The following is an 18,326-nucleotide window of genomic DNA, read 5'->3' as shown; positions in this document are numbered from 1 at the left end:
TTCCAAACATTTATGTAGACACTCCCTGGTCCAGGAGTTGAAGCTTAACAACCCCTCCCCCACCAATCTCAAGTAGGCAAGAAAAGAGTAACTCTATATTGGAGAAACCTGGCAAACACTACTCAGCCAGGTGATCACAATTAATCAAATCAGTGCTAAGTCATGTTGACACCATGTACTCCTGATACAATGTGATGAGAAAGGCAGGGCACTTGACCTCCACGGCATTCTCTCCCAAAACCCCAAACTATGAGAAAAACATTCGGCTAACCTAGATTGAGGGATGGTCTATTAAATATTTGACAGGTAATCCACAAAACTGTTAGTCACAAAAAGTAAGGGAAGACTGAGAAACTGTGAAACCAGAGTCTACATTGAAATATTATCTGGAGTTTTTTTAACAATGATGTATCAATGTTGGTCTCCTAGTCATGACAAACGTGCAGTGGGTAAGATGTTAACAACAAGGGAAACTAAGTGAGCAATATATGGAAAATCTTGTAAAACTACTGCAAAATAAAATCTTTTTTAAAAAAACAAGGGTATTATTTACAAAGTTCCCTCAATCCCTAGGAAAGGCAGGAGAGAAATGAGTGACTATGGAGCTTACCCTGCTCTCCAACTTCACCATCCATTCTTTCACTACTGCCAGTCTCCAAAAATCTAAAGCTGGAACCAGACCGGGCATGGTGGCTCACGTCTATAATCTCAGCACTTTGGGAAGCCAAGGTGGGTGGATCACCTGAGGTCAGGAGTTCAAGACCAGCCCGGCCAACATGGTGAAACCCTGTCTCAACTAAAAATACAAAAATTAGCCAGGCGTGTGGCAGGCACCTGTAATCCCAGACACTTGGGAGGGCTGAGGTGGGAGAATCGCTTGAACCCAGGGGGTGGAGGTTGCAGTGGGCCGAGATTGCGCCATTGCACTCCAACCCAGGCGACAAAGCAAGACTCCGTCATAAAAAAAAAAAAAAAAAAAAACCAAAAAAAAAGCTGCAACCACCATGAGAAAACAAAGGGCCTAAAACCATCCAGTTGCTCCACTGGGACAGCAAGGCATACGTCTGTATACATTGAGAAATTACGCGTAAGTCAAAAAATTATAGGTAATTTTTCTATGGAAAAATTATCCAATCACGTCATCTTCTCAAATTACCAATAGTAATTTTCCAAATAAACACATTTCTTGTGTTAAAATGTTCAGCAATCATGCATTAATAGTCAATATGTACACAAAGCACACATATGCCCAAGTGTGTATACCTGTGTTTTATCTGTTTCTTTGTGACATAAAGCATAAAGAAAACCTATTATTAAATGAGAACAGAGAAGTAGTACTTCAAAGCACTAAAGGCTAAGGGTCTTAATCATCAAATACTACAATTACCTAAGTGGAAATTAAGACAGAACCTAAAGGCTAAGGGTCTTAATCATCAAATACTACAATTACCTAAGTGGAAATTAAGACAGAACCTAAAGGTTAAGGGTCTCAATCATCAAATACTACAATTACCTAAGTGGAAATTAAGACACAACACTAGGCCAGGTGCGGTGGCTCACGCCTGTAATCCCAACACTTTGGGAGGACTAGGTGAGTGGACCACCTGACATCAAGAGTTCGAGACCAGCCTGGCCAACACAGTGAAACTCCGTCTCTACTGAAAATACAAAAATCAGCTGGGTGTGGTGATGCATGCCTGTAATCTCAGCTACTCAGAAGGCTGAGGCAGGAGAATTACTTGAACCTGGGAGGTAGAGGTTGCAGTGAGGCAAGATAGCGCCACTGCACTCCCACCTGGGCGACAGAGCAAGACTCCATCTCAAAAAAGAAAAAAAAGCAAACAAAAAAGAATACTAAAATTAAGCCACTTATTCTTATATAAGCTAGGAATCTTTGGTCCCAACTTTGACAACCTTAGTTTGGTAGTGAACCATAAGACATTATCTTCAGTTGGAACATATGCCAAATGTTAAGTTTCAATGTGCTATGAACTTGTGTTCCCCAAAATTCATATGCTGAAGTCCTAACACCCAGTACCTCAAAATGTGTCTGTATTTAGAGATAAGACTTTTAAAGAGGTAATTAATGTTAGATGAAGTCATATGAATAGGTCCTAATCCAATCTGACTGGAGTCCTTAAAAGAAGGGGAAATTTAAACACACAAAGCAACATCAGGATGCAAACACACAGAAAAAAAGACTGTGTGAGAACAGGTCTTTTTGCAAGGGGTCATCTGCAAACCAAGAAGAGGGGCCTCAGGAAAAACCAAACCTGCTAACACCTTGATATTGGACTGACAGTCTACAGAACTAGGAGAAAGTAAAGTTTTGTGGTATAAGCCACTCCATCTGTGGCATTTCATCATGGCCGCCTAAGCAAACTAATAAACTGTGGAATAAACACTTTCTGAGTACCTTAAATGTGCTAGAATGCCCAAAGTATTGTAAATACAAGAATGAATAGACACAGACCAGTCCTGAAGTAGTTATAGTCTAGCAGTTAGTGAGAAATATCAGTAGGTAATCAAAATGCAGCGTAAGTGTTACGACAGAGGCATGCATGGAAACTTAACAGAAGTAGAATCTATTCTGATTCCGAAGCAGAGGGTGTACCAGGAAAAGTTTTCCAGGAAGGACAAAAGAATGAAATTCGAAGAAGAGAAATCCAATTACCCTATTTTTCATGGCAGAGGTTCCCTGAATCAACTACATAATTAACAATGAAGTATACCTAAAAATGTATAAAACAAGTTATACGAAAGACAAAATACAATCTTCTGATAGACAACTTTTAATCTCCAAGATGTCAAATTCAAACAACTATCAATCTAGAACGATGACTGTTAGGAAGAAAAGGGGAAATTAGATGACTTCTTCAGACACTTTTGAGCATATGAAAAACTAGACAAAGGTCCATGGAATTACAAAATTTCCCTCAGAATTCATTCCAATTAAATAATAGGAGGAGGAATCTACTTTATTAGACCTAAAACCCCAGGTTCTCCTTTAATCTTCAACATTAATACTAAGCTCCCAACATATCTCATCAGGCAACCCAGTCTCAATCTTTTCATTACCTTCCAGCAGGGAGAACTGTAAGTTATAATACACTTCAAAGATTAAAACAGATGTGGAGGCCAGGCATGGTGGCTCATGCCTGTAATCCCAGCACTTTGGGAGGCTGAGGCAGGTGGATCACCTGAGGTCAGGAATTGAAGACCAGCCTGGTCAACACGGTGAAACCCTGTTCCTACCAGAAATACAAAAATTAGCTGGGTGTGGTGGTGGGCACCTGAAATCCCAGGTACTTGGGAGGCTGAGGCAGGAGAATCGCTTAAACCTAGGAGGGCAACAGTTGCAGTGAGCTGAGGTCAAACCACTGCACTACAGCCTGGGCGACAGAGTGAGACTCTGTCTGAAAAAAAAGAAAGAAAAAATAATAAATAAATAAAACAGATGTGGAATCCAGCTATCATCTATCAAAACAGACACATTTGCAAAAATATGAAATTTGCTCTTCTCAATGTTTTTGTTTTGAAAAAGTTATTTTCATAAAATACTATTTATATTTACATGTAATGGGTTTATTAATTTCAAAATAAATATTTTTCTTAAATTAAAACAAAAAGAATAACAAAACTTATCTAAAAATATATAATTAGTAACATAAAACAATGTTCACAATTAAAAATTTGCCTACAACATGTATTCCAAAATCTGTTTTTAGTCATGATTTCATGTGAGGGCATAAACAAAATGCCGTATTCTCAAATGGTACAAAGCTTAAAAAGGACTGCATATAAACTGAATGACACAATCAGAACCTGAAAATAATTATTAAAACTTACAATTTAGCAAAACCATTTTAATTTTTTGTTTGTTTGTTTTTGAGATAAGGTCTTGCTGTTGCCCAGGTTGGAGCACAGTGGCAGGATCACAGCTCCCTGCAGCCTTGACTTCCTGGGCTCAGGTGATCCTCCTGCCTCAGCCTCCCAGGTAACTGGGACTATAGACATGAGCCATCATTCCGAGCTAATTTTTTGAATTTTTTGCAGAGATGGGGTTTTGCCATGTTGCCCAGTCTGGTCTCAAACTCCTGGCTTCAAGTGATCTACCTGCCTCGATTTCCCAAAGTGTTGGGATTTTAGGTGTGAGCCACTGCTCCTGGCCACTGAATAATTTCCTTGAGTCAAATTACCGCGTAATATTCTGGACACTCACTCACAAATGCTCCAAGTTCTAATTTTGGTGTCGTTCTATAAAAACACTGTATTATCTAGCCACCTTTCTTCAGACTCAAATATCAAAGTTTTCTGATCTGAAATTATCAAACTCTAAAGACTTTTTCACCAGTCATCACCATTTGGTCACTTATAAAAAGCACAATGGGATAAAGCGGGTTCTACCAGCATCTTCCCTGACAGAGATAGTCACCCTCACAAAGACTATGCTCTAGCTAATATGAAATATCCCAAAATAAGAAAAAGCAATCCTCCCAAAACTGATAACACGTAAAAATAAAATACGTGGTTGAGTGCGGGGGCTCACGCCTGTAATCCCAGCACTCTGGGAAGCCAAGGTGGGCAGATCACCTGAGGTCAGTAGTTCGAGACCAGCCTGGTCAACATGGTGAAACCCCACCTCTAATAAAAATACAAAAAAATTAGCTGGGCATGGTGGTGAGCCTATAATTTCAGCTGCTCAGGAGGCTGAGGCAAGAGAATAGCTTGAACCCCGGAGGCGGAGGTTGCAGTGAGCCAAGATTGCGCCACTGCACTCCAACCTGGGTGACAGAGTGGGACTCCACCTCAAAAATAAAATAAAATAAAATAAAATAAATGACAATATTAACACAAAGGACAGGAGGGGAGTAAATGAAAGTATACTGTTTTAACTTTCTCATATTATACATACAACCATCTATTATTCCTTGAAGAAAGACTGTGATAAAGATGCATAGTGTAAACCCTAAAAGAACCACAAAAGTTTTTTTTTTAAAGTATAAGCCAAAAGTGGCGATAAATGTAATATGATTTTTAAAAATCCTCAATCCAAAAGGAAGCAGGAAATGAGAAAAGGAACAGGTGGGACAAACAGAAAACCAACAGCAAACTGACAGATTTAAATCCAACTGTATCAACACTGGGGCTACTGGTGTAAGGACAGACTAGAGTCCAGAAATAGACTCAGATACATCATCAAATGATTTTCCAACAAAAGTGCCAAGATAATGAGGAAGGAACTGTCTTTTCAACAAATGATGGTAGGCTGAGTGAAGTGGCTCATGCCTATAAATACCAGCACTTTGGGAGGCTGATGCAGGAGGATTGCTTGAGCTCAGGAGTCAAGACCAGCCTGGGCAATATAGTGAGACTCTGTCTCTACAAAAAAAATTTTAAAACTAGCCAGGCATGGTGGTGTATCCCTGCAGTCACAGCTACTCAGGAGGCTGAGGCAGGAGGATTGCTTGAGCCCAGGAGGTTGAGGCAGCAGTGATCCACAATTGTGCCACTGCACTGCAGCCTGGGCAACAGAGACACAGTCTGTCTCCAAAAACAAACAAACGAAAATGGTAGTGAAACAACTGGAGAGCCAGATAGGAAAAAAAGGAATCTCAACACTTACCTCACACCAGATACAAAAACTAAACCTAAAACTATAAAGCTTCTAGAAAAAACATAGCAGAAAGTTTATGTGATTATATCATGGGCAAGGATTTCACAGGATACAGAAAGTAGTACCATTTCTTAAAAAAATTAATAAGCTTGACTTTATCAAAATCAAAACCTCTGCTCTTCAGAGATAGCATTAAGAAAACAAAAGAACAAGCTGGTAAGCTAAAGACAGATAAAATTATATATACATATGTTTGTGTGTGTGTATACAAACATATATATGTAATTTGAATAATGAATATATGAAAAAAACTCTTATATCCTAATAAGACAACCCCACAAAAAAATAGGCAAAAGATTTTACAAAACATACAAAAATAGCCAATAAGTAAATTTAAAAATCTTCAATATCTTTAGTCACCAGAGGAATGTAAATTTAAACTATAGTAAGACCCCATTACACACCCAACAAGACTAAAACAACCCCACAAAAAATAGGCAAAAGATTTTACAAAACATACAAAAATAGCCAATACGTAAATCTAAAAATCTTCAATATCTTTAGTCACCAGAGGAATGTAAATGTAAACTATAGTAAGACCCCATTACACACCCAACAAGACTAAAACTAAAAAGACCGAAACCACCAAACATTGGCAAGGATATTCCACAACTGGAACTCCACACATGACTCTCTGGCAGCTTCTAATAATGTTAGCTATGCGTACATCTAACCTATGATCCAGTAATTCCATGCCTAAGTTAGAAAACACGGATACAAAGACTTGTTCATCGCTTTACTCATAACAGCCAAAAATTAGAGAAAAAATAAATCTCCAAGTGAATGGATAAATTATGTTATACAGCTACAAAGGGATACCAAACAGCAACAACAAAGAAGGAACTTACTGATACATGTATCAATATGGATTCATCTCAAAAATATCATGCTAAGGGAAAACCAGACACAAAGTATTTATTTGAAATTCTAGACAGGCAAAGCTAACCTAAAGTAAAAAAAACAAAAACAAAAACTTGAACATTGGTTCTGTCTTTAAGGGATGGGGACAGGACTGACAAGGAAGGAGCATGAAGGAACGACTGTTTGAGGCAATGGTTGTTCGTGTTCAATACCTTCATAAGGATTTGGGTAACAGATTCATTTGGCAAAACTTAAATGGTACACTTAAGATTTGTGCATTTCACTGTATGTAGAGTTTACTTTAAAAAATGTAAACAGCCTGTAATTCCAGCACTTTGGGAGGCTGAGGCAGGTAGATCACAAGGTCAGGAGTTGAAGACCAGCCTGGCTAAGATAGTGAAATCCCATCTCTACTAAAAATACAAAAAAAATTAGCTGGGTGTGGTGGCAGGCGCCTGTAATCCCAGCTACTTGGGAGGCTGAGGCAGAGAACTGCTTGAACCCGGGAGGCGGAGGCTGCAGTGAGCTGAGATCATGCCACTGCACTCTAGCCTGGGTGACAGAGTGAGAGTCCGTCTCAAAGAAGAAAAATAAATAACTGAACAAATATTTGACTCTAGTTAGTGACATGAAAACTGTAGCTTTTTAGGGATAAAATGCACTGATGTCTGTAACTTTATTTTTTTAATTTTGTAACTTTAAAATGCATAAAAAGCAACAGGTTTGGCTGATGGATGGTTTGAGGAACAGATAGATGGCTAGAAATATCATAAAGTAAAAAAATAGCAAATTGTTAATCATAGAATCTAGGTGGCAGGGAGATGGGCGTTCAATGTACAATTCTTTCGTCTTTTCTATGTTTGCAATTTTGCATAATAAAATGCTGAAGGGAAAACATTTGATGAGCAGAATATCAAACACAAGAGTAATAATACTACTACTTACATGAAATTCTAAAACAAAGAAAACTCATGTATGATGTCAAAAATCAGATGTGTAGTTGCCTGAGGCAGGAGATGTGGGTGGCTGATAGAAAAGCACGAAGGTACTTTCTAGAGTGATGGAATGTTTTATGTCCTGATTGGGGTGCTGATTGTATGGATACACACATTTGCCAAAATTCATCTAACTATACATAAAACATGTGCCTCATATTGTGTATAAATTATACATCAAACATCAAGTTGATTGGTTTTTAAAATAAGTTCACTATATAAAATCTGGAATACACAGAAAAACCACAGAGAAATTAAGTCTCAATCCCATCAACGAAATAAAATCACCAATCTTTCCTTCTCTTGCCAATGACCATGCCTACTGGAGATAAAAATATACCTTATACTGTTTTCCTTAGAAGGAAATACAGAAATAGTGACGTCCTCAATTTTGGAATTCTTTACTCAGGCAACTCAAAACCCATTGATTTAAATCCCCACATCCCCATCACCGCTGTGACTCATTAGCAAGTTATTAATCATTCTGTGCCTGAATTTCCTCATCTGAAAAATGAAAATATTTATCACAAAGGGTTGTTGTAAATATTAAACAAAGTAACATATGCACATGATAGCTCTTATTGTTGTTGTTTTTAAAGATGACGAGTCAGCTAGTTTTTAGAAATCATCCAGGCAAAGGAAGTCCACAAGCTTCTTCCCTCTGAATTCTTCCCCCTATCGATCACCACATTTTTTTTTAAGCAGGCCTTCAATCCTCTAGCTACACCTACCTCAAACTAGCCTAACTTATTCGAGTGAACCTCAAATTCCTCTTGAAGATTAAACCAAAACATTGAGTTGTTAAAGGCCAAAGCAAAAGTTGCAGTAACAAAATAAATAAAAATAAAATCAGAAAACTAAATTAAAAAGATGACAGCTATCCTGAGAAGGCAGGGTCTAATGTTGGGAGCAAAGCTGCCCAAGGAAACAATTTCTCCTTGAATGAAGTCCAACAAGTTTATATAGATAAAATTTGTTTTTACTCCACATATATGATTTAGGTCAGTCAAAACATGCAACCTGGAGAGTAGTAATGAAAGACTGTGTTCTAGAGGCTGGGTGCAGCGGCTCGTGCCTGTAATCCTAGCACTTCATGGGGGAGAGGATTGCTTGTGCCCGGGAGTTTGAGATCAGACTGGGCAACATAGGTGAGATAGGTGAGACTATCTCCACAAATAAATAAATGAACAAACTGTATGTACTAAAGAAAGAGAACATGAGTTGTAAGACGAAAACCAGGAAGAATTACTGACACTTTAATGCCTGACAGTAAAGGCATACTGAAAGTTGGAATTTGGGAGAACACCTCTGGATAGACATCGTGCCCATAAAGTTAACTTGACAAGAGAAAAATAATTTAAACCATGTAGGAGATTATGCTTGCCCTTCTGCTCACTGATTATATGCCTAGAATCAACACAAAATAGAAGATTAAATTTTGCTGCTCTATATTAGGTCTCACTTCCCAAGTGTCTCTCAGAATGTGAGCATCTTACTATGCTGTCAGATTCTAATCTTTGGAGCCATTTATTTTTCCCACATTATAGGCCATATACACAAACCTACTCTCTCTGATATTTAACAATGAAAACATGATTTGTTCCAATAGTGGAGGGAAAATGGGAAGTGCTGGACTTCCAGAGACTACATATTTATACTGTATATTTTCTGGGCAACTTTAGGGATTTCCAAGGTTATCTCTGACTAAATGCCATTTTTGCTTTCCTTGGATCAGTATATTCCGACAGTGAAGTGAAAATTCTTGTTGCAAGAAACAAAAAATGCCAAGATATTAAACAACTCTAGAATACTGGTTTGGGGAAACCAAGAATTCATTATCCTGTATGCTGATATCAGCTACTTTATTTAACAAACCTTTTTTGGTTTGAATTTTTGCTATAAGTCACTGATCAAGGTGATAGAAAGGTGCTACCCTTTCCTAACAAATTTCATATTTTAGATAAAAATAGTAATCCTAATCCTAATGTGAATTCTTGTACACATTAAGTCTCATCTACGCACATTTATCTACCTGTATACTTTTTTGCAATCTTCAGAATTTTAGTTTCAGTAAACCTAAACAGCAAATTCCTTCTGTTGGAAATAATAAAAAGAGACCACTGAGGATCAGTAAAGATAATTGGGAGAGAAAAGATGGAATATTTTAAATTGAAGCTTGTTAAAGACAGATAACTAAAAACAAAGTCAAGACCTTAAAACTGCTAATCCAGAACTGCCATCTATGAGGGAAAAAACATGCATTCACACTGGAATAAAATAAATAAACCCAAGAGCCTGGGAAGAGGGTTTCAAAAAGATCAATTCAGCTATGGCAAGGAGGATAAACACAGGATAGGTCATTCAAACTTCTTCCATCCCAAGCATCTGGAATGGGAACAAAACCTAGAAAAGTCACTCAGGAAATAGAAATTAATTTTACAGTAGCTTATTAATATTTTAGAAGATACAACAACACTGACAATACATTAGCTATCACTTACTCATTTATGGTTCTCATTCAATAAATATTTATTGAAAGCCTATAAAGAGCTAGGCACTTGTTTTAGGCACTGGCATCAGCCATGAACAGGACATAGAAAGTCTTTGCTGTCATGGAAATTACATGCAAATGAGAGACCAAAAAAAACCAAGATAATTTTAGAGGAAAACGTGCTATTAAGAAAACAGGTCACATGCAGTGGCTCACACCTGTAATTCCAGCACTTTGGGAGGCTAAGGCAGGCAGATTGCTTGAGCTCAGGAGTTCAAGACCAGCGTGGGCAACATAGCAAAACCCTGTCTCTACAAAAAACAAAAATAAAAAAATGAGCTGGGTGTGGTAGCAGGCACCTGTAGTCCCAGCTACTTGAGAGGCTGAGGTGGGAGGATGGTTTGAGCCTAGGAGGTGGAGGATGCAGTAAGCAGGGATCATGCCACTGCACTCTAGTCTGGGCAACAGAGCCAGACCCTGTCTCAAAAAAGAAAAAGGCCGGGCATGGTGGCTCATGCCTGCAATCCCAGAATTTTGGGAGGTTGAGGTGGGCAGAGGGCTTGAGCTCAGGAGTTCCAGACCAGCCTGGGCCACAGGGCAAAAGCATGTCTCTACAAAAACTTAGCTGGGTGTGGTGGTACATACCTGTCCCAGCTACTCAGGAGGCTGAGATGGGAGGATCGCTTGAGCCCGGGAGGCAGAGGTTGCAGTGAGCTGACACTGAGCCACTGCACTCCAGCCTGGGCAACAGAGTGAGACCTTGTCTCAAAAAAAAGAAAAAAGAAAATAAAACAGGCAGTAGGATCACTTGAGGCCAGGAGTTCAAGGCTGCAGTAAGCTGTAATAGCACCTGTGAATAGCCACTGCAATCCAGCGCTGGCAACATAATGAGATCTTATCACAAAAAGGAAAGAAAGAAAACAAAACAAATGGTAAAGGTTGACTATCAACAGGATCCTCTCTAAGAAGCTAAAAATATGAATCATAGCCACTAGTCAGTCAAGCCACACAATTCTGGAGGAAGAGTATTCCTGGGAGAGAAAAAATAGGAAAGACTATGTGACAGGAAGATGCCTAACAGGTGCAAAGAACTGAAAGAAGGGAAGTAGAAGGAAAGGGAAATGGCACACAATGAGATCAGAGGTAGTCAGGGCCGGATCAGGTAGAGCCTGTAGGGAGCTTGCTGAATTTGGTCATTCTCTTTTTTTTTTTTAATTAAATGCACAGCTATGAGGGCTTTCACTCAGAACTTCAGTTCCCATGACTACTTTTACGTAAGATTATTACATGTGTTACATATGTTACTCAACCATACTTACCATATTTACCATGGAGATTTTCAGGAACTTGGCCCTCACAGTAGAAGAATGTTCTAATAAAACATGGTAACTGCTACAAATAAGTACCAAATACTATGGGAACACAGAAGGGACAGCTATTAATTCTAAAAGAAAAAACTGAAAGAAGTTTAAGAGCTGATCTTTAAAAGTAAAATTTCATGTAGAGAATAAGGATAAGGATACATCAGAGAAATGGCAGGAAGACAGTCAAGAAAACACAATGGTGAGTTTTAACCAATACTATACAGTAGTCTCCCCTTAACTACAATTTACTGTCTATGGTTTCAGTTACCTATGGTCAACATGGTCGAAAAATATTAAAGAAAAAACTCCAGAAATAAACAGCTCATAAGCCTTAAACACTTATGAATGCCTACACAGTGCCCAAGTCATTAACCTCACTTTGCCATTTTATCATCATTTTCCATCATCACAAGACGGGTGAGTATAATATTTTAAGAGAAAGAACACATTCACATAATTTTTATTGAATATAGTTGTAATTTTTTGCTATTAACATCTTACTCTGCCCAATTTGTAAATTAAATTTTATAAAAGGTACGCATGTTGTGGTTGTAAGCATCTATCTACTGGGGGTCTTGGACTGTATCCCTCATGGATATGGGAGGACTACTGTATTTAGTTCTTTAAAAATGATTTCATAAAAAATAAAATAAAATCCCATGATAATATAGCTTTTGTAGGTGTTCTGTAACAAATCTTATATCACATGATTTTCCTCACTTAATAAAAGTATTAAGTATTTTCTATTAAAGACCCTAGCTGTCAAAATAGACTTAGGCTTTCTAAAGCGAACCTATTCACCAATGTACAGAGCCCAGTTCCATGTCACTAATATAACTTTTTCTGGCAAAATTATCATGATTATCAAAAGCAGAAGTTCACATCTTTTAACAACATGGTAAGTTATACAAGACCTTTATCTCAAATCTCCCTCCAATCCCCAATAAATTGATAGTAAAAGGAATTCTTTTTTTAAATCAACAACAAAAATAGGAACAAAGTAGAGATGGCAATAGAATCCTGTTACCTGACTGACAGGAAATCCAGAAAAGAGAAGAGAGGTAAAAAATGGCTAAGAAGTTACCCGAGGTAATATAAGTGTGTCATATAACTGAAGAACATGAGCCCCTGATACCTCTGTTCCCAGAGACTACCATTCTCCTCCTCACCTACTCCACGAAAGCCCCCATTGTTTCTAGGCTATTTCTCAAGGAGGTCAAGCACGCTACGGCTAGTCACACTGCCTTCAATGCTCTTCCCCCAGATAATCACGAGGCTCACTCATTCACTTCCTTTACATCTGTGTTCAAATGTTTCCTTATCCATGATACCTTCCCTGAGCACCTTACATTAGTAGTTAATACCAACATCAAAATTTTCGTGGAAAGGCAAAAAAATAAAAATATAAAGTTAACCCAACCCTCTATCTTCCTTTTCCAGGTCACTTATTTCCATAATCACCATCCACAAAATTTGTTTCCTCACCAGAGCAGAGATTTTGTTTTGATCACTACTATATGCCCAAAAGCTTAGAACACATATTTGGCTTTCAATAGGCATTTGCTGAATTGTTGTTTAACATAATCAAAAATTCTGACATAACTGAAAGATGGTGTGAAAGGAGAATAGCAGGCTCATCAAAAACTGGTTAATTTCTGGAGCAGCAGTTATTTTTTTTTTTTTTTTTTTTTTTTGAGACAGAGTTCGGCTCTGCCACCCAGGCTGGAGTGGAGTGGTGCGATCTAGCTCACTGAAACATCCGCCTCCCAGTTCAAGCAACTGTTGTGCCTCAGCCTCCCTGAATAGCTGGGATTATAGGTGCCCGCCACCACACCCGGCTGTTTTGTATTTTTAGTAGAGACAGGGTTTCCCCATGTTGGCCAGGTTGGTCTCGAACTCCTGACCTCAGGTGATCCACCTGCCTCGGCCTCCCAAAGTGCTGGGATTACAGATGTGAGCCACCGCACCCGTTCCTGAGGATCTTCATAATCTTAAAAATTGGCCAGGCACTGTGGATTGCTTGGGCCCAGGAGTTTGAGACCAGCCTGAACAACATGGTGAAACCCGTCTCTACTAAAAATAGAAAAATGAGCCAAGTGTGGTGGTACATGCTTGTAGTCCCAGCTACTTCGGAGGCTTAGGTGGGAGGACTGCCTGAGCCCAGGAGGCAAAGAATGTAGTGAACTAAGATCTCACCACTGCACTCTAGCCTGGGTATGAGAGAGAGACCCTGACTAAAAAAAAAAAAAGGAAACAAAAATCATTGGAAGATCTGAAAAAGCTTTTATATCTATTGACACTTACTGATATGGTCTGGATCTGTGTCCTCACCCAAATCTCAGGTCAAAGTGTAATTCCCAGTGTTGGAGGTGGGGCCTGCTGGGAGGTGACTGGATTATCGGGGCAGTTTCTAAAGGTTCACACCATCCCTTTGGTGCTGTTCTCGTTATGGACTTCTCATGAGATCTGGTTGTTTAAAATTATGTGGCACCTCCCCCTTCTCTCCTGCTCCCACCATGTAAGACACCTACTCTTGCTTTGCCCTCTACCATGAGTAAAAGCTCCCTGAGGTCTCCCCAGAAGCAGATGCTGCCACGCTTCCTATACAGCCTATGGAACCTTCAGCCAATTAAACCCCTTTTCTTTATAAATTACCCAGTCTCAGGTATTTATAGCAGTGCAAGAATGAACTAATACGCTTACCCTATTAGAAAGTAAAACTCATAAATGCTTTAAAATGTATTATTTTAAAACTGCAGTAATAGGCCAGATGCGGTGGCTCACACCTGTAATCCCAGCACTTGAGGAGGCTGAGGTGGGTGGATCACTTGAGGTCAGGAGTTCAAGACCAGCCTGGGCAACATAGTGAAACCCCGTCTCTACTAAAAATACAAAAATTAGCCGGGTATGGTGATGCATGCCTGTAATCCCAGCCACTCAGGAGGCTGAGGTAGCAGAATCACTTGAACCTGGGAGGCCAAGGTTGCAGTGAACTGAGATTGCACCACTGCACTCCAGCCTGGGTGACAGAGTGTGACTCCATCTCAAAAAATAAAACAAAAAAACAAAAAAACAAAACAAAAAAAAAACCACTGCAAACCCACTATATCTAATAAAAGAAACTTTTATTAAAATATTTTCAAAAATTTAATGAGTGGTAATACTACACATTTTTTGCAAATCTCTCTAATGGCTAGCTTAACAGAAGAAAGCTGGATTGTCACATTTCCATCTGTATTCAATCTATCATGATATGCTGTTCTGGTTAAATTATAAAAAAATCCAGTTTCACACAAATATGTAGTTGAAAAAGGGAGTAGTATTTTCAAAAACCTTTTCAGGTAAGTGTGGGTGCTATTCCTCTTTGATACTACCCCAATACTTTACAAAGGCAGCTTGAACTTAATTGCAATGTGGAATCTGAAACCATATCAGTGAAACCTCGTACTATCTCAGTGAAAAATCAACTGTTCAATACTGCACTTTACATAGACCTTTCACCCAGACATGACTTTGTAACATCATGGTCATCTGAAAAATATTGTTTCACCAAGTTATGTACCTCTTTCAAACATGACACATTTCATTATGTAACAGTTAAAAAAAAAAATCATTTGTTAATAACACAACCAATCTCATTGCAAAGTCCTGAGAAACTGCCAAAATTACAGTGACTGATAGGAGTTTTCCACAATTCTAATTTTTGCTTGAAAGTCTGAATTTTATCTTGGCAATAAATTCTGTCATTTGTTTTTCATGAAGTGAAAGGCTCACTTCATTTATTTTTGAGAAAATATGTAAAAATATCCGAGTTCACATAAATACAGTTTGCTTCTTTCAAGTAAAAATGTGTTCCATGAAAAAAGTGACTAGTTTGCTAATCCAGCTTATAACTAAATCAAACAAGTTCTTTTCTCAAAATAAGCATCATACTTTGGTATGCAGTGGAAGACCCTGCAACAACCTTCCCAAGAACATACGGACACACCAAGGGGAAGAACACTCACTGGAATCTTTCAGAGGGTGGAGGGTGGGAGGAGGGAGAGGATAAGGAAAAATAACTAGTGGGTACTAGGCTTAATACCTGGGTGGTGAAATAATCTGTACAACAAAACCTATAACACAAGTTTACCTATGTAACCTGCACTTACAGCCCTGAACTTAAAGTTAAAAAAAAAAAACAACAAAACTTCCCATTTTGTCACATGGAATATAAAACACACATGTGCTCAAGAATCAACATTAATAAATTAACAATTTTTTTTTTTTTTTTTTTGAAACAGTTTCACACTGTCACCAGGCTGGAGTGCAGTGGTGCAATCTCGGCTCACTGCAACCTCTGCCTTCTGGTTTCAAGCCATCCTCCTGCCTCAGCCTCCCGAGTAGCTGGGATTACAGGCATGTGCCACCACGCCCTGCTAATTTTGTATTTTTAGTAGAGATGGGGTTTCATCATGTTGGCCAGGATGGTCTTGATCTCTTGACGTTGTGATGCGCTTGCCTTAGCCTCCCAAAGTGCTGGGATTACAGGCTTGAGCCACCGCGCCCGGCCTTCATTATATGTCTTTTGAAATTGACTTTTAAAACCATGTACAGATATTAATTAGTTGAAAATTTAAAATATTCAAAATACTACTTTGAAAAAACACATATTAAGTTAGGTTGAATAAGTAAATAAAGCAAATATCCATACACAGGTGAGAAACCGGCTATGAAATATACCAAGATGTAACAGTAACTGCCCAGGGGGAAAAAAAAAGAATGTACTGGTGAGTTTTCAATCACATACAGAAATTCTGTTTTATAACTTTATTTATTTATTTATATATTTATTTTTAAGACAGAGTCTTGCTCTGTTGCCCAGGCTGGAGTACAGTGGCGTGATCTCCGCTTACTGCAACCTCCACCTCCCAGGTTCAAGCGATTCTCCTGCCCCAGCCACCTGAGTAGCTGGGATTATAGGCATGCATCACCCCGCTTGGCTACTTTTTTTGTATTTTTTAGTAGAGGTGGGGTTTAACCAGGTTGGCCAAGCTAATCTTGAACTCCTGGCCTCAAGTAATCCATCTGCCTCGGCCTCCCAAAGTGCTGGGATTACAGGTGTGAGCTACCACACCCAGCCCAATTTTTAAAATTCACTTTAAACTTCATCGAAAAGCAACAGTTTTCTTCAGATTAGAATGCCTGATGACTTAGTTAAAAACAGTTAAAAGTATAAACTTTAGTTTTTTAATAAACAGTTAAGTGGCTAAACACACACACACAATCTTTTTTTCTTCATTTCATATGATCACAATTAAGAACGTATCAGGGCCGGGCACGATGGCTCACGCCTGTAATCCCAGCACTTTGGGAGGCCGAGGTGGGCGGATCACAAGGTCAGGAGATCAAGACCATCCTGGCTAACACAGTGAAACCCCGTCTCTACTAAAAGCACAAAAAAATTAGCCGGGCGTAGTGGCGGGCACCTGTAGTCCCAGCTACTCGGGAGGCTGAGGCAGGAGAATGGCGTGAACCCGGGCGGCGGAGCTTGCAGTGAGCCGAGATCGCGCCACTGCACTCCAGCCTGGGCACGGATCCAGACTCCATCTCAAAAAAAAAAAAAAAAGAACGTATCAGAATATAACTCATCATGTATTTGAAAAACAAAACAAGAAAAAAATTGCTTTGTGATAATAAATTGCTGAATCTGAGGTGATTATTTCATAAAATCTTCAAAGAAATATAAACCTACCACCAAAAATCTAATTTAAATTTAGTTTCCTAGCGATGTCCTGATGCAGGAAAAATGTTTCTTCCTGTATATAAATAACACAACAGCAAATTGGATTGCCCACTAAAAGGAACCAGGGTTCCATGGAAAATGGCTCATTCCAAGACTGACACAGGAAAGAAAGAAGATGCGCTTGCAACATGTTGCTGCGCCAGAAACACAGGAAATACTTTAAAAAAAAAAAAAACAAAAAACAAAGGCTGGGCATGGAGGCTCATGCCTGTAATCCCAGCACTTTGGGAGGCCAAGGCAGGGGGATAACGAGGTCAGGAGTTCAAGACCAGCCTAGCCAAGATGGTGAAACCCCACCTCTACTAAAAATACAAAAATTAAGCCAGGCGCAGTGGCTGACGCCTGTAATCCCAGCACTTTGGGAGGCTGAGGTGGGCGGATCACAAGGTCAGGAGATCGAAACCATCCTGGCTAACACGGTGAAACCCCGTCTCTACTAAAAATACAAAAAAAAAAAATTAGCCGGGCGCGGTGGCGGGCACCTGTGGTCACAGCTACTCGGGAGGCTGAGGCAGGAGAATGGCATGGGCCCGGGAGGCGGAGCTTGCAGTGAGCCGCAGTGAGCCGAGATCGCGCCACTGCACTCCAGCCTGGGCAACAGAGCCAGACTTTGTTTCAAAAAAAAAAAAAAAAAAAAGAAAATACAAAAATTAGCCAGGGGTGGTGGCGGATGCCTATAATCCCAGCTACTTGGGAGGCTGAGGCAGAGAACTGCTTGAACCTGGAAGGCAGAGGTTGCAGTGAGCCGAGATCGTGCCACTGCACTCCGGCTGGGGGCGACAGAGTGAGACTCTGTCTCAAAAACAAAAAAGAGGACAAGTTAAAAAGATACAGGAGCCCACGTGGAAAGGCTCCTAATGGACAAATCTGGGACAATTTGAACATCAAAATAAAGGTAATAATGGGTTATAACCCACTGAATAAAACAGGGAACACACGATTCTATATTAATGAGATAAAAGAATGTCTCTTCCTTATAAAAGAATGTCCATTAGTGAAGAAAATGGATGACTTACAAAATAAACCCTTTCCAACCATCAGAGTAAAGATGAGTATACGCAAGAAACATCAATAGATGCTACATGGGCCTTGGGGGATGTGGGGAGTGATGAGGAACAGGATGATCTGATGAGGAGCAGAGTATCTGCACTAT

The 18,326-nt window shown here is 39.3% G+C and overlaps 2 protein-coding genes across 10 annotated transcripts in view; one reads left to right on the top strand and one right to left on the bottom strand.

The window, feature by feature from the left end:
* The window catches only part of SLTM (SAFB like transcription modulator), a 263,545-nt gene that overhangs the window by 125,455 nt on the left and 119,764 nt on the right, over positions 1 to 18,326 (top strand). The gene's annotated exons all lie outside the window — the stretch shown is intronic.
* RNF111 (ring finger protein 111) overlaps positions 1 to 18,326 on the bottom strand; it is a 111,496-nt gene that overhangs the window by 85,323 nt on the left and 7,847 nt on the right. The gene's annotated exons all lie outside the window — the stretch shown is intronic.

Source organism: Macaca thibetana, chromosome 7 (genome assembly GCF_024542745.1).
Source record: "Macaca thibetana thibetana isolate TM-01 chromosome 7, ASM2454274v1, whole genome shotgun sequence".
Taxonomy (NCBI): Eukaryota; Metazoa; Chordata; class Mammalia; order Primates; family Cercopithecidae; genus Macaca; species Macaca thibetana.
This window is presented reverse-complemented; position numbering and strand designations above follow the sequence as displayed.